The sequence below is a fragment of the Erythrolamprus reginae genome, chromosome 7, assembly GCF_031021105.1.
Source record: "Erythrolamprus reginae isolate rEryReg1 chromosome 7, rEryReg1.hap1, whole genome shotgun sequence".
Taxonomy (NCBI): Eukaryota; Metazoa; Chordata; class Lepidosauria; order Squamata; family Dipsadidae; genus Erythrolamprus; species Erythrolamprus reginae.
The window spans coordinates 32,458,934-32,471,654 of record NC_091956.1 but is presented as its reverse complement, the minus strand read 5'-3'; positions in this window follow the sequence as shown (position 1 = coordinate 32,471,654).

The following is a 12,721-nucleotide window of genomic DNA, read 5'->3' as shown; positions in this document are numbered from 1 at the left end:
AATATAAAATATAAAATATAAAATATAAAATAAATATAAAATAAATATAAAATATAAAATATAAAATATAAATTAAATTAAATTAAATTAAATTAAATTAAATTAAATTAAATTAAATTAAATTAAATTAAATTAAATTAAATTAAATTAAATTAAATTAAATTAAATTAAATTAAATTAAATTAAATTAAATTAAATTAAATTAAATTAAATTAAATTAAATTAAATTAAATTAAATTAAATTAAATTAAATTAAATTAAATTAAATTAAATTAAATTAAATTAAATTAAATTAAATTAAATTAAATTAAATTAAATTAAATTAAATTAAATTAAATTAAATTAAATTAAATTAAATTAAATTAAATTAAATTAAATTAAATTAAATTAAATTAAATTAAATTAAATTAAATTAAATTAAATTAAATTAAATTAAATTAAATTAAATTAAATTAAATTAAATTAAATTAAATTAAATTAAATTAAATTAAATTAAATTAAATTAAATTAAATTAAATTAAATTAAATTAAATTAAATTAAATTAAATTAAATTAAATTAAATTAAATTAAATTAAATTAAATTAAATTAAATTAAATTAAATTAAATTAAATTAAATTAAATTAAATTAAATTAAATTAAATTAAATTAAATTAAATTAAATTAAATTAAATTAAATTAAATTAAATTAAATTAAATTAAATTAAATTAAATTAAATTAAATTAAATTAAATTAAATTAAATTAAATTAAATTAAATTATCCTTTAGTTGCTCCAACAAAAATCTTTCTTCCTCCACTACATATAAAGTTGGGATTGATTAAAATCTTTGTGAAAGCCATGGCAAAGACAAATTCACAAGGGGTCCAGTACATTTCACAGAAATTCTCCAACATTTCACCAGCAAAACTGAAGGAAGGTGTATTTGTTGGTCCTCCCATCAGAGAGCTTATGACAGATTATATGTTGGAAGGAACTCTAAATGATAAGGAACTGAAAGCTTGGAAAGGCTTCACGTGCATCTGTGCAAACTTCTTAGGAAAAAAATAAATCTCCAGAATATGCTGAAGTTGTTGAGGAACTGCTAAATGCATACCAGTGCCTTGGACGTTCCATGTCTGAAAATGCACTTTTTGCATTCATATTTAGATTTTTTTCCCCTTCAAATCTTGGGGATATAAGTGATGAACAAGACAAGTGGTTTCCTCATGACATTACAGTAATGGAACACTGCTACCAGGGTTTTTTGAATGACACAGATTACTGTTGGATGTTATATAGGGACAACCCTGAAAAATTGTATCAACAACAGTCTAATGTCAAGCACTTTTAATTTTTGCTCATATTTTGGTTTCTACTTTGCATGTGAAATTATTTTGGTTCAATAAAAACTGTTTTGCAAGGTCAAGCATTTTTTTCTGATACGTAGATTACTATTTTCTTAATGTTGCCAGTATATTTCCTATACCTTATAATAATGCTGCTGCTTTGTGGAAACTATGTGTGTTACATAAAAACTATATACATTTTTGAAATCAGAACAAAAGATGATTCAGAAAAATACGTCAGCTGTGATGATTACAAAAAATATTTTTTTGTAGACCTGTATAGTAGGACATAAAACCAGTATTATACAGTTACATTACTGCCCCTGCCGAAGAGTGATGCAACAGGTTCCATGACGTGTTAAGTGTCACATTCTCCATGGCATCCATTCAGTTATTAGGGACTGAAGCTGTTTTGCACTGGAAGCGGAATAACAACGTGGAGACAAGAGCTGGAATTTAAATTGGGTCACTTTATTTTATTTTAATTAGCATAACTTTAAATAACGTAAATGTAAACATTATAAACAAGTGCAACCAAAGGACCTGCAGAGGCCAAACAAAATAATGGGGGGGGGGGATTACATATCAAACATTCCTTGGCAACTATGGGGCATAACTCCTTGCTGAACCAGGTGAACTCCTTGCTGAACCTCACCTCGAGGTTCGACTACTGTAATGCTCTCTACATGGGGCTACCTTTGAAAAGTGTTCGGAAACTTCAGATCGTGCAGAATGCAGATGCGAGAGCAGTCATGGGCCTACCTAGGTATTCCCATGTTTCACCAACACTCCGCAGTCTGCATTGGTTGCCGATCAACTTCCGGTCACAATTCAAAGTGTTGGTTATGACCTTTAAAGCCCTTCATGGCACTGGACCAGAATATCTCCGAGACCGCCTGCTGCAGCACGAATCCCAGCGACCGATTAGGTCCCACAGAGTGGGCCTTCTCCGGCTCCCATCAACTAAACAATGTCGGTTGGCGGGCCCCAGGGGAAGAGTCTTCTCTGTGGCGGCCCCGACCCTCTGGAACCAACTCCCCCTGGAGATTAGAACTGCCCCTACTCTCCTTGCCTTTCGAAAGCTCCTTAAGACCCACCTGTGTTGTCAGGCATGGGGGAACTGAGACATCTCCCCCGGGCATATACAATTTATGAATGGTATGTGTGTATGTATGTGTGTTTAGAAAATGGGGTTTTTAAAATGTTTTTAGTAGAAATTTAGATTTGTTATAAATTGTTTTTCACTTTGTTGTGAGCTGCCCCGAGTCTGCGGAGAGGGGCGGCATACAAATCTAAATAAATAAATAATAAATAAAAATAAATGAAGGTAGCCACCTTCACCTGGATCTGAGCCACGCCCTCAGGGCCGCCGATAGATGGGTATTACTGGGAGGGGCGTACCGGGCCCGGGGAAATTGAATAATGGGGGGGGGGGGCGGTGCTTCTCCTGCTGAGCCCAGTCCTCTCCCGGTGGCTTTCGGCTCCTCCCGCCAAGGAGCTGCAAGGCTGGCCTCGGAGCCCCGCGCGGCCAGCGTTCCCTCGTGCCCGGCGGGCTCCCCTTTCCTAAACCCCCACCAGCCCCCTCCTTCCCTTCCCTTCCCGCCCTGCCCTCCTTCCCCGAGGCGTCCCTTGCCCATCATCCCCTGCCGGGCAATGGGGCAGCGGGACTGCTAGATGGGCAGCTCTTCCGGCGAGGGTGGGCAAGGCGCGCCCTTTTCAGCGCCAGCCATGGGGTCTTCCGCCGCCGCCTTCCGCAAGGCCCCCCGAGGAGCTGCGTGGGTCTCCAGCCTTCTCCTGGTGGGTCACTGCGGCAAGGATGCGGGCGAGGGAGAAAGGGAAGAACCCGGCGCCTCGGGCGCTTCCCTCTTGCGGTAGAGGGGTAGGTGGTTTGTGGGGAGCGGGGGAGGGAATGAGCCGGCATAGTCAAAATCACAACTTCTTTCGTTTCTTTTTCTTTCTTTCTCTATTTCTCTCTTGCTCTTTCATTCTTTTTTCTTTATCTTGCTTTCTTTCTTTCTCTTTCTTTCTCTTTCTTTCCTCTTTCTTTCTTTCTTTCGTTTCTTTTTCTTTCTCTCTTTCTCTCTCTCTCATTCTCTCTTGCTCTTTCATTCTTTTTTTCTCTTGCTTTCTTTCTTCCTCTTTCTTTCTCTCCTTCCTTCCCTCCTTCCATTTCCTTCATTTCCCCTCTCTCTTTTTATTTCTCTTTCATTCTCTTTCTTTCTTTCTTTCTCTTTCTTTCTCTTTTTCTTTCTCTCTTTTACCTTCCCTTCCTCTATTTCTTCTTTTCTTTCTCCTTCCTACCTTCTTCCCTCCCTCCCTCCCTTCAGTCCTTCCTCTCTTACTCTCCCCTTTCATGTTTCCTTGCTTCCTTCCTCTGTTCCTGTCCCTTCCCCCTTTCTTTCTTTCCTTCCTTCCCTCCCTCCATTTCTTGCTTTCCTTCTCCTTCCTCCCTTCTTTCCTCCCTCACTCCCTTCTTTCACTCCTTCCTCTCTTACTCTCCCCTTTCACACCTTTCCTTGCTTACTTTGCACCCTTCCTCTGTTCCTGTCCCTTCCCTCTTTCCTTCCTTCCCACCCTCCGTCCATTCATTCACCCATTCCTCTCTTGATCGCCCCTTTTACCCTTCCTTCCTTCCTTCCTTCCTTCCTTCCTTCCTTCCTTCCTTCCTTCCTTCCTTCCTTCATAGCTCGCCCTTGCCTTTCTTCCCTTCCTTCCAGATGGGAGTGCCCCCTCAAGACACCCGCCTGACTGCTGGTACCCTGATTTTTCTCTCCCCTCGTCCTTTCCAGCTCCTCTCCGGTGGCTGCCGGGTGTGGGATCCCCCTCCCCTCTCCCCTCACTAGAAAGCACATGGTTTTGTCAACAAGAAGGGAGAAGTGCCAAGGAGCCGTAAATAAGCCTCGCTCCGCCTGACCGATGCCAGGATCTTTCTTTCCCTTGTCACTCCCGCTTCTTTCTTTCTCCTGGACGAGTCCACACAATCGGCTTAACCCAGTTCCTGAAATAGCCTATGGCAGTGCTTCCCAACCTTGACAACTTGAAGATATCTGGACTTCAACTCCCAGAATTCCCCAGACAGCATTAGCTGGCTGGGGAATTCTGGGAGTTAAAGTCCAGATATCTTCAAGTTGCCAAGGTTGGGAAACACTGGCCTATGGGACTGCCTCGCTTGGCGTGAAGCGGGAAATGATCCCAGGGGGATGGAGTGGCTTGGCAACTTAAAATAGTTTTAAAATGGCGGGGGGGGGGGGCAGACACTTAGGCTGTATGGGGCCCCAAAATTCCTGATGGTGGCCCTGCATGCCCTTAAAGCATGGGGGAGAAACTCACCCTCCAAACCCCTTCAGGAAATTGGATTAGGTGAGTCCCTCCAATCCCCGAGGTTGCACAAACCTATAGTTCCTGGGGAGAGGCAGCCCATCATCTTTGAAAAGATGCCCAAAAGGAGAACATGCAGTTATTCGTACTGCCCATTTCCACCCCTAACCTGCCACAGAGTGGGGGGTCAGATCTCTATCTTGACCCCCTGACTCCCCACTCCTCCTATACCAGTTCATGCAGGCACCTCTGAGAGGTGAATGCCGTCAGCTCTGCAGAGCCAGGGCTTGGAAAATTGTATGCAGGGGTGCTCAACTACATAACCCCCCCAACTTTCTAACAACTTGGCTAATGGCCCGATTCACCTGCAACCTAGCCTTATTAATGGCCTTTGATGACGAAGTGTTATGCCAGACTAACCTGGACAGAATCTCAGACCACATGATCCGGGTGTCTGGGAACGAATCAGAAATGACCCTGAGGTCCTCATGGGCTTGACAGATAACAGCCAAGCCCTTCAGAATTCTGAGGTCATTGCCCCCCAAGTGGATAACCAACCACTTGGGGCTTGTCCAGAACGGCACATGCCAAAAAACATCATTAGGAGCCCTTCCCAATGCAGGCCTCTTCGGCCGAGCCAGACTACATTGGTCCAAGGGCTCAGTGACAGCTGCGTTCCAAAGGCCGAATTTGTAGCATACCTTCCAGCCCAGAAGATGAAGGTGTGGCCACATAGCCACACCACAGACTTAACCCTGCTGTTCTGCTCAGAAAAAGTCACTCATGTACTGTTTGGGTTGTATATGACCCGGACCAAAAAAGGTTTATTTTAGGTACTTACCTTTGGTCTTTTTGAAAACTTTTTTTTGCCGGGATACTAATTCGAACTTTTCTGAACACAATGAGAGTAAAATTGAGATGAAAACATTAATGCTTATATTTTTATTTTGCTCACAAAAGCCCGCCCCTAGCGTTTTTGTGAAATTCTTCCAATTTATAGATAGCTTAGTCTGCAAACTGCATACAATTTTGCTAATCTTGGTGTTGTATTAGTAGTTTGAACATTTCTGAACAAAATGAAATTAAAATTGAACTGAACAAATTGATGCTTATTTGTTTATTTTGCTCATAAAAGGGCCACCTCCATTTTTTCAAGCATGTCATTTGATTAATTTTTCTAGGCCCCTAATTCCAAATATTTTCAATACTTTTGGCATTGAATTACCAGTTTGAACATTTCTGAACATAATGAAAGGAAAATTGAACAGAAAAAAATGATGCTTATTTGTTTATTTTGCTCAGAAATGGCCCCCACCAGGCTCTTTTCAGTTTTTTCAGTTTATATAAAAATTATGCTGTTAATTTCAAAATTACATACTTGTTTTTAGTGAAATGTATTTGTTTCATAAAATGAGTTGTCTGGACATCATGTACTTGCTTTCCAAAAGGATATTCCAAATATTTTCTATATAAAAACTGAACAAGAACGAGGGGTGGGGGCCCTTTGTGAGCAAAATAAACAAATAAGCATAGTTTTTTCAGCTAATTTCAATTTTTCTTATGATCAGTAATGTTAAATTTAGTACATCAATACCTTACGGAGAAATTTCCTTGGAGATTTGTAGCCTAAAAAAAAAAAAAAACTGACACAAAATGCTCCAAATGAGGGGGAGGGCTTTTCAGAGAAAAATCAACAAATACGCATCAATTTTTTCAGTTCAATTTTCATACCATTATGTTCAGAAATGTTCAAATTAGTTTCCCAGTACCTAAAATTAGTTTTAGTACCTAAAATAAATCTTTTTTTGTCCGGGCCGTATACGACCCAAAACAGACCAAGTATGAGGTTTTTTTGCCCAGAAAAATAAGCCCCCCCACCCCAAAATATTTTTCTGATAATCAGCAATGTTAAATGTAGTAAACCAATGCCTAGGGTATTAAAAGAATTTCGTATTTGGAGCCTAAAAAAAGGCAAAGTGCAACTGATTGCACACATCTGGGGGTGGGGGTGGGGGTGGGGAGGAGGCCCTATTTCTGAGCAAAATAAACAAATAAGCATCAATTTTTCTAGTTCAATTTTTATATCATTATGTTCAGAAATGTTCAAACTAGTAATTCAATGCATAAAGTTTTAATAATAGTTTGATTTTGGAGCCTGAAATATATATAAATTGAAAAAATTGAACACAGTGGGGGGATGACTTTTATGAGCAAAATAAACAAATAAGCATCTATTTTTTCAGTTCAATTTCTATATCATTATGTTCAGAAAAGTTCAAAGTAGTATCCCAGCAAAAAAGTTTCAAAACAGTTGGAACTGGCAGGATTTGGAGCCTTAAAAAAAGGTAAAGTGAAAATGATTGCACACAGCCATGGGGGGGGGGGGGTATTTCTGAGAAAAAAAACACAATAAGCATAACTTTTTTCAGTTCATTTCTATTTTTGTAATGATCAGGGATGTTCAAAATAGTGATCCAACACAAACAGGTTAAAAAAAATTGAACTGTCAGTCTAAGCTAGATAAAAATGAACAAAATTGCACAAACACATTGGGGTGGCCTTCTGCAAGCAAAATAAAAATACAAGCATTAATTTTTTCATCTCAATTTTACTTTCATTGTCTTCAGAAAAGTTCAAATTAGTTTCCTGTCGAAAAAAGTTTTCAAAAAAATAAGATTCGAGTATCTATAATCAACCATTAACGGACTGGGTCGTACACAACCTGAACAGTACAAGTGTGACTTTTTTTGCACAGCAAAAACTAAGCCCCCCTCCCAAAAATACTCAAAGAAAGTACCCCTCACATGATATAAAGTCATGAAATTTCAAGTTCCAGATATGCATGGAAAATATTTTACAGGGTCTCAAACATGGCTTCGGGTCAGATTCAACCCGAACAGAACAACAAAAATGTGCATTGCCTGATTTTCCAATCATCATAACATCTAAATATTGTCATGATTTATGCATCATTGAAAAACTACCACATTACATCAGTCAATGGGATCCTGTTGTATCAATTCACACTGCCTTTTTACTCAAGACAACATGACACTTTAGTTGGATTCCTGTTTTCCAGGAGAGCTAGCATTAAAGAAGAATTCTGGTGATAACAGCAAAAGTAGGTCCAGAAGCTATGAAGCTTTATGAAATATATACCTATAATATTCATGTTGACCAGATGAAGCTAAGATCATTGGACTTCCATTGTGATTGTATGGCATTTTGTTGTACAAGTGGTCCCCATAGTAAAAACAGTGATGAAAAAATAATGACCTTTGTGACTAGTTCTCACATATGTAACTTTCACAGGTATATAAACCAAAGGAAATTTGAAGGAAGATCATGGACATAGTTGCAATTCATTCATTAAATTCTTTGCTTAATGACCGAGTTATCAGTTCCAATGGTAGTCACTAAATTAGGGCTGTTTTTTCTAATATGTGTATCAGACCAAAGCTATCATTTTGAGTTAGACATTTTGGCCTGCTACTAGTAGAATAATACTGTGGGAATTGGGGAGGGGTGGTTGTATGAAAGGGAAAAATACTAGCCACAACAAATTCTTTCCAGAGATTCAAGATCATCCTTTGTTCAGCACCAACCAGAAGTACATGAAAGGACTGTGGAAATTGAAAAAACTGGAGTGGTCCATGTGATGAACTTGTGGGTGCGGGGGTGAGGGACAAACCTTAATCCAGATGGAGAACTGTAGGAAAAGTTAGTATCAGATTGACTATAGTTCATAACTAACACGACTCTGTTAATAAATTGGAATTTGGAAGAAGGCCAAAGTTTGGATTCTGATTTATTTTTCAGGTGCTAATTGGAGTGCAGACAGTGTTATTTATTTTTAATCCCCTTATTTAAAGCATTTTCAACCAACCAACCAATCGATCAATCTTTTTTATGATTACAAACCAACAAATGAAGCACTAAAATAATAAAAATAAAAATAAAAGGCAGAATAATATATTGTGATTGTTGATGGGTTAATAGTGTCGCGCTGGAAATTGCCAGCCCCCAACGACATTGAGAAACATCCAGTAGTTAGAGAGTTAATTCTGTCTAGTAAGGTAGCTCCTCCTGTGTGATGTAACCTGTTTGCTCACATCCTGTCTCTTCTTGAAGAAGAAGGGCTGTCCTTAATTAGGAGACATCTTTTCTCCATACATCCTTAGCCAGAGGATGTGCTTTTTATGTCTCTTCAGACTTTTGTTGTTTTTATACTTTTATAATAAAAACTAATTGTTCATTCGAACATGCTTTGTCTGTACTTCAATATCCATCACCTCCGGAAGCTCCCGGCTCACTCTTCACGGGCTGAGCGCCTTGTCTAAGGTAAGGGGGTCACTCCATCCCGACATGGTAGCCGAGCACGGCTCTTATTGAAGTAATAGACCCCGCTTACACCCCGTAAGCTTCCTAGGAATTTTTCCCGAATGCCAGCGAAAAAGAAACGTAATCCTCTCACGCAATCCTACGTGGATTCCCTCACGAGTGACCAGTTGGCCCAACTCAAGGAGACAATTCGTGTAACCGATTGTAAAAGGAATCCTACAATGTCTTTGCACGGTGAGAAGGAAGTTCTTCCAGCTGACGCCTGCACTCATCAAACCGTAAGTGAATCTTACTTCATTGATGATGTAGAAACCAGGGAACAGGATTGTAAAACTACCCAGGGTGAGCCCTCCGGCAGTCTTTCCATTAATCCTACCGAAGATGAGGAGGAAGAAACTTTAACTCTGTTCCCCTCACAATCATCTGGCATGCACGTTAAGGCACAAGCCAAGACAAGGCACCTAGATGATTTCAGCTCTCTCGCTTCTGCTAATATAAAAGGAACTTCCCTAAACTTGCAGACAATTGAGCAGCTCATTGAGAAGGATGAGAAGGAGATTCACGCTTTGGAATCAGTCTGTCTCCATTTTGATAACCTTCCTACAATGAAAAATATAGAGCAGCAAGAAATCTATTTCAGTTATTTAAAAAAGGCTGATAATGCCAGGACTGAATTACGATCTCTGAAAAAACTTCAGCTTAAACTTATTACAGAAAAGATGGAGGTTATGTCCCTGAGAGGTAGTTCACGTGCTCATTCTCCAAAGGGAGAGATAGAAGGAATCCATTCCTCCCACTCACCCCAAGATACGCATGTGCACATCGTAAATCCTCCCGTGGTCACACACTTTTTTCCGCCAAGCTCTAACATAGAACACATTCCTTTCAAAGAAGGGAGGGCTACCCAGCCCGAAGATAAAAAAATGGTCCCTTTGCAATTTAAAACTGCAAGCCGAGGAGGGGGGCTTTCCCCCACTGCTACAAGTTACGCAGCAGCGGCCACTAGTGGATGGAATGCGCCAAAGGCACAGTTAATTCCTGAAACAAATGCTTTTGAAGTGAAGCCTAATGAACTTAGAGTTTCCCTCACAGCTAAGATGCAAAGGCAATCGGTCCCTCATGTTCCAGATTCTTCTGTTTCATCGCAGAGACCTCCAGTTTTTATTCCACAGATGCCTGTAAAACTTCCCCAGATGGGACAGCCACAAGGTTTGCCAGGAGGAGTTGGGGCTCAACCCCAGCAACTCCAAGCGGTCCAGCTGACTGCATCAACAAGGCATACCATCACCTCTCCTACACTGAAAGGTGAGTTTGTGCTGTTACCAAATCAACTGGATTTTAAAGTATGGCTTTGCAGGATAGGACTGATCTTTATACTCATGTCTATAGACTCTGATGTTTTGTTCAACCCATGTACTCCTGAATGGAAGAAGGTTGTTGACAGATTCAGCAGATATCCACTGCCTTTTAAATCTACTCAGAGACTCTGTAACATGCTAACTGAAGAAGCAGAGTTGCTGAACACTGGCCTTAGACCTATGTCAGCAGCATTTAAATCTAACTTGGCCAAGGGCGGTCAGCAGAAAACAAGTACTCCAAAGTACTCACGCCAGAAACCTTTTAAGAAGGATGACACTCGCAAATCTCCTGATGTGCAAAGTGTGAAGTCTGGCGAGACTGATCATCCACCTTATCCAACCCAGCCTAAAGGCGCACACAAGAAAGGATCCAGAGGAAAGAGTTCTGGAGCTGCAAAGTCAACTCCCAAAGACTCCAAAGATGACAAACCTACTTATGTTGGTACCATCCACCTCAGCATTGTTCCTGACAAGAGTCCACTCTACGACATTCGTGAGTTATGGACCCTAGACAGTGGAGCAGCGGCACACATCGCGTACCGGAAGGAATCCTTCAGTGAGCTACACCCGACAGATGTCAAGGAAGTGTTTGGAGTTGGTGATCTACGTTCCAAGGTGGAAGGAAAAGGAAAAGTCTTCGTCAAAGAACTGGACTCCCTTATCTCAAACGTTTTCTACGTTCCAACTGCCAAGAACAACATCCTTAGTGGATATTGCCTGAGAGAAGAATTGAAGGTTGTAATAAACTATGAACTTGTTGACACCAACATTATCAAGGATGGCAAACTTCTTGCTACTGCCATCCCCATCAAAGGTGTCTTTTATTTGCAACCCAAACCTGCCAGCAAAGGTAGTGTAAGTATAAGCGTTCCAAAGGGCGTATGCACAGGTCCAGAGAGAAACCCTGGTGCCACCGCTAGTTCAAAGGTTCCTAAAACCAATGAAACCCCTGAGGTTCCTAATGCTGTTAAAAATGTTAAACATATGTTAACAAACAAATCTTTTCATTCCAGGTGTATTCATAGATGGCATCGTCGCTTGGGGCATGCTTCTTACCCCGTCTTAGCAAAGATGTCTGAATATGTTGATGGTTTCACAATTGATGGGGCTTGCAAGGTTTACCTAGATTGTAAAATTTGTAATTCCGCAAAATCCCGGCACTCCCCAGTTCCAAAAATTGCTATCCGGCTGTGTACACGCATCTTTGAATTGGTCCATACCGACGTTGTCGGTCCATTTCGGCCTACTGTTGGTAAACGTAAGTACTTCTTAACTGTAGTTGACAGTTACTCACGATTTGGCTATGTTTTTCTTTTAAAACAAAAATCAGAGGCGTTTGAGGCTTTTAAAGGCTTTGCTGCAGAGATACTTACCCAACACGACGTCTGGATCAAGCGGATTCAAAGTGATCGTGGAGGCGAATTTATGTCGCAACAGTTCCAAGGATGGATGGCCAGGAATGGAATCCGCCAGCAGACCTCATCACCCGGGACGCCGCAGCAGAATGGTGTGTGCGAACGCAGGAACGGGATTTTGCAGACAATGTTTCGTTGTCTCATTGAGGATGCAAACGTGGACTTTTCGTACTGGGGCGAAGCATTAAGGTATGCTAATTACATTATTAACAGAACATGGAGTAGCGTCATTCAAGACACTCCTTATTACTTGCTCCATGGCAAGAAACCTGACATTCAAAATATTTACATTTTTGGTTGTTATGCCACTGTTAACATTCCAGTTGAACAGAGAAGAAAAGGAGGTCCTGTGTCAGAAAGAATGAGATTCATCGGCTTTGATGAAGTCTCCAAGTACCACAAATTTGCTGACTCTCATCACAGAGTTTACATTTCTAATTCAGCCAAATTTGAGGAAGACACAAATTGGTCCAGTATACAGTGGTCCCTCGACTTGCGCGTTCTCGATTAGCGCGAAACGCTGCAACGCGGTTTTTCAAAAAATATTATTTAAAAAAATAAAATATTAAAAAATAATTTTTTTTTAATTCTGTTCCCTGAATGGAGACCGCCGGCCGCTCAATCGGGCCGGCAGGGAACAGAATGGAGCCTTCCGCGGCGGGGCTGGTAAGGGGGGGAGCCGAGGGGGGAGCCGAGCCCAGCCCCGTGGCATTCGCTTTCCTCCCGCCGGCAGCCGACTGATCGTGGGCTCCTTCGCAACCTCGGAGAGCTTCCTGGTTTTCGTGAGCTTTCATGCCCCGGAAGCTCTCCGAGGTTGCGAAGGAGCCCACAATCAGTCTCGGCTGCGGGTGGGAGGAAGGCGAATCCCCCGTGGGCTCCGTTACATCTTCCGCTGCCAGCCAGGCCATGCTGGCGGCAGCGGAACAATCGCTGGCTGTCAACTTTTCTTTTTAAAACTGGGC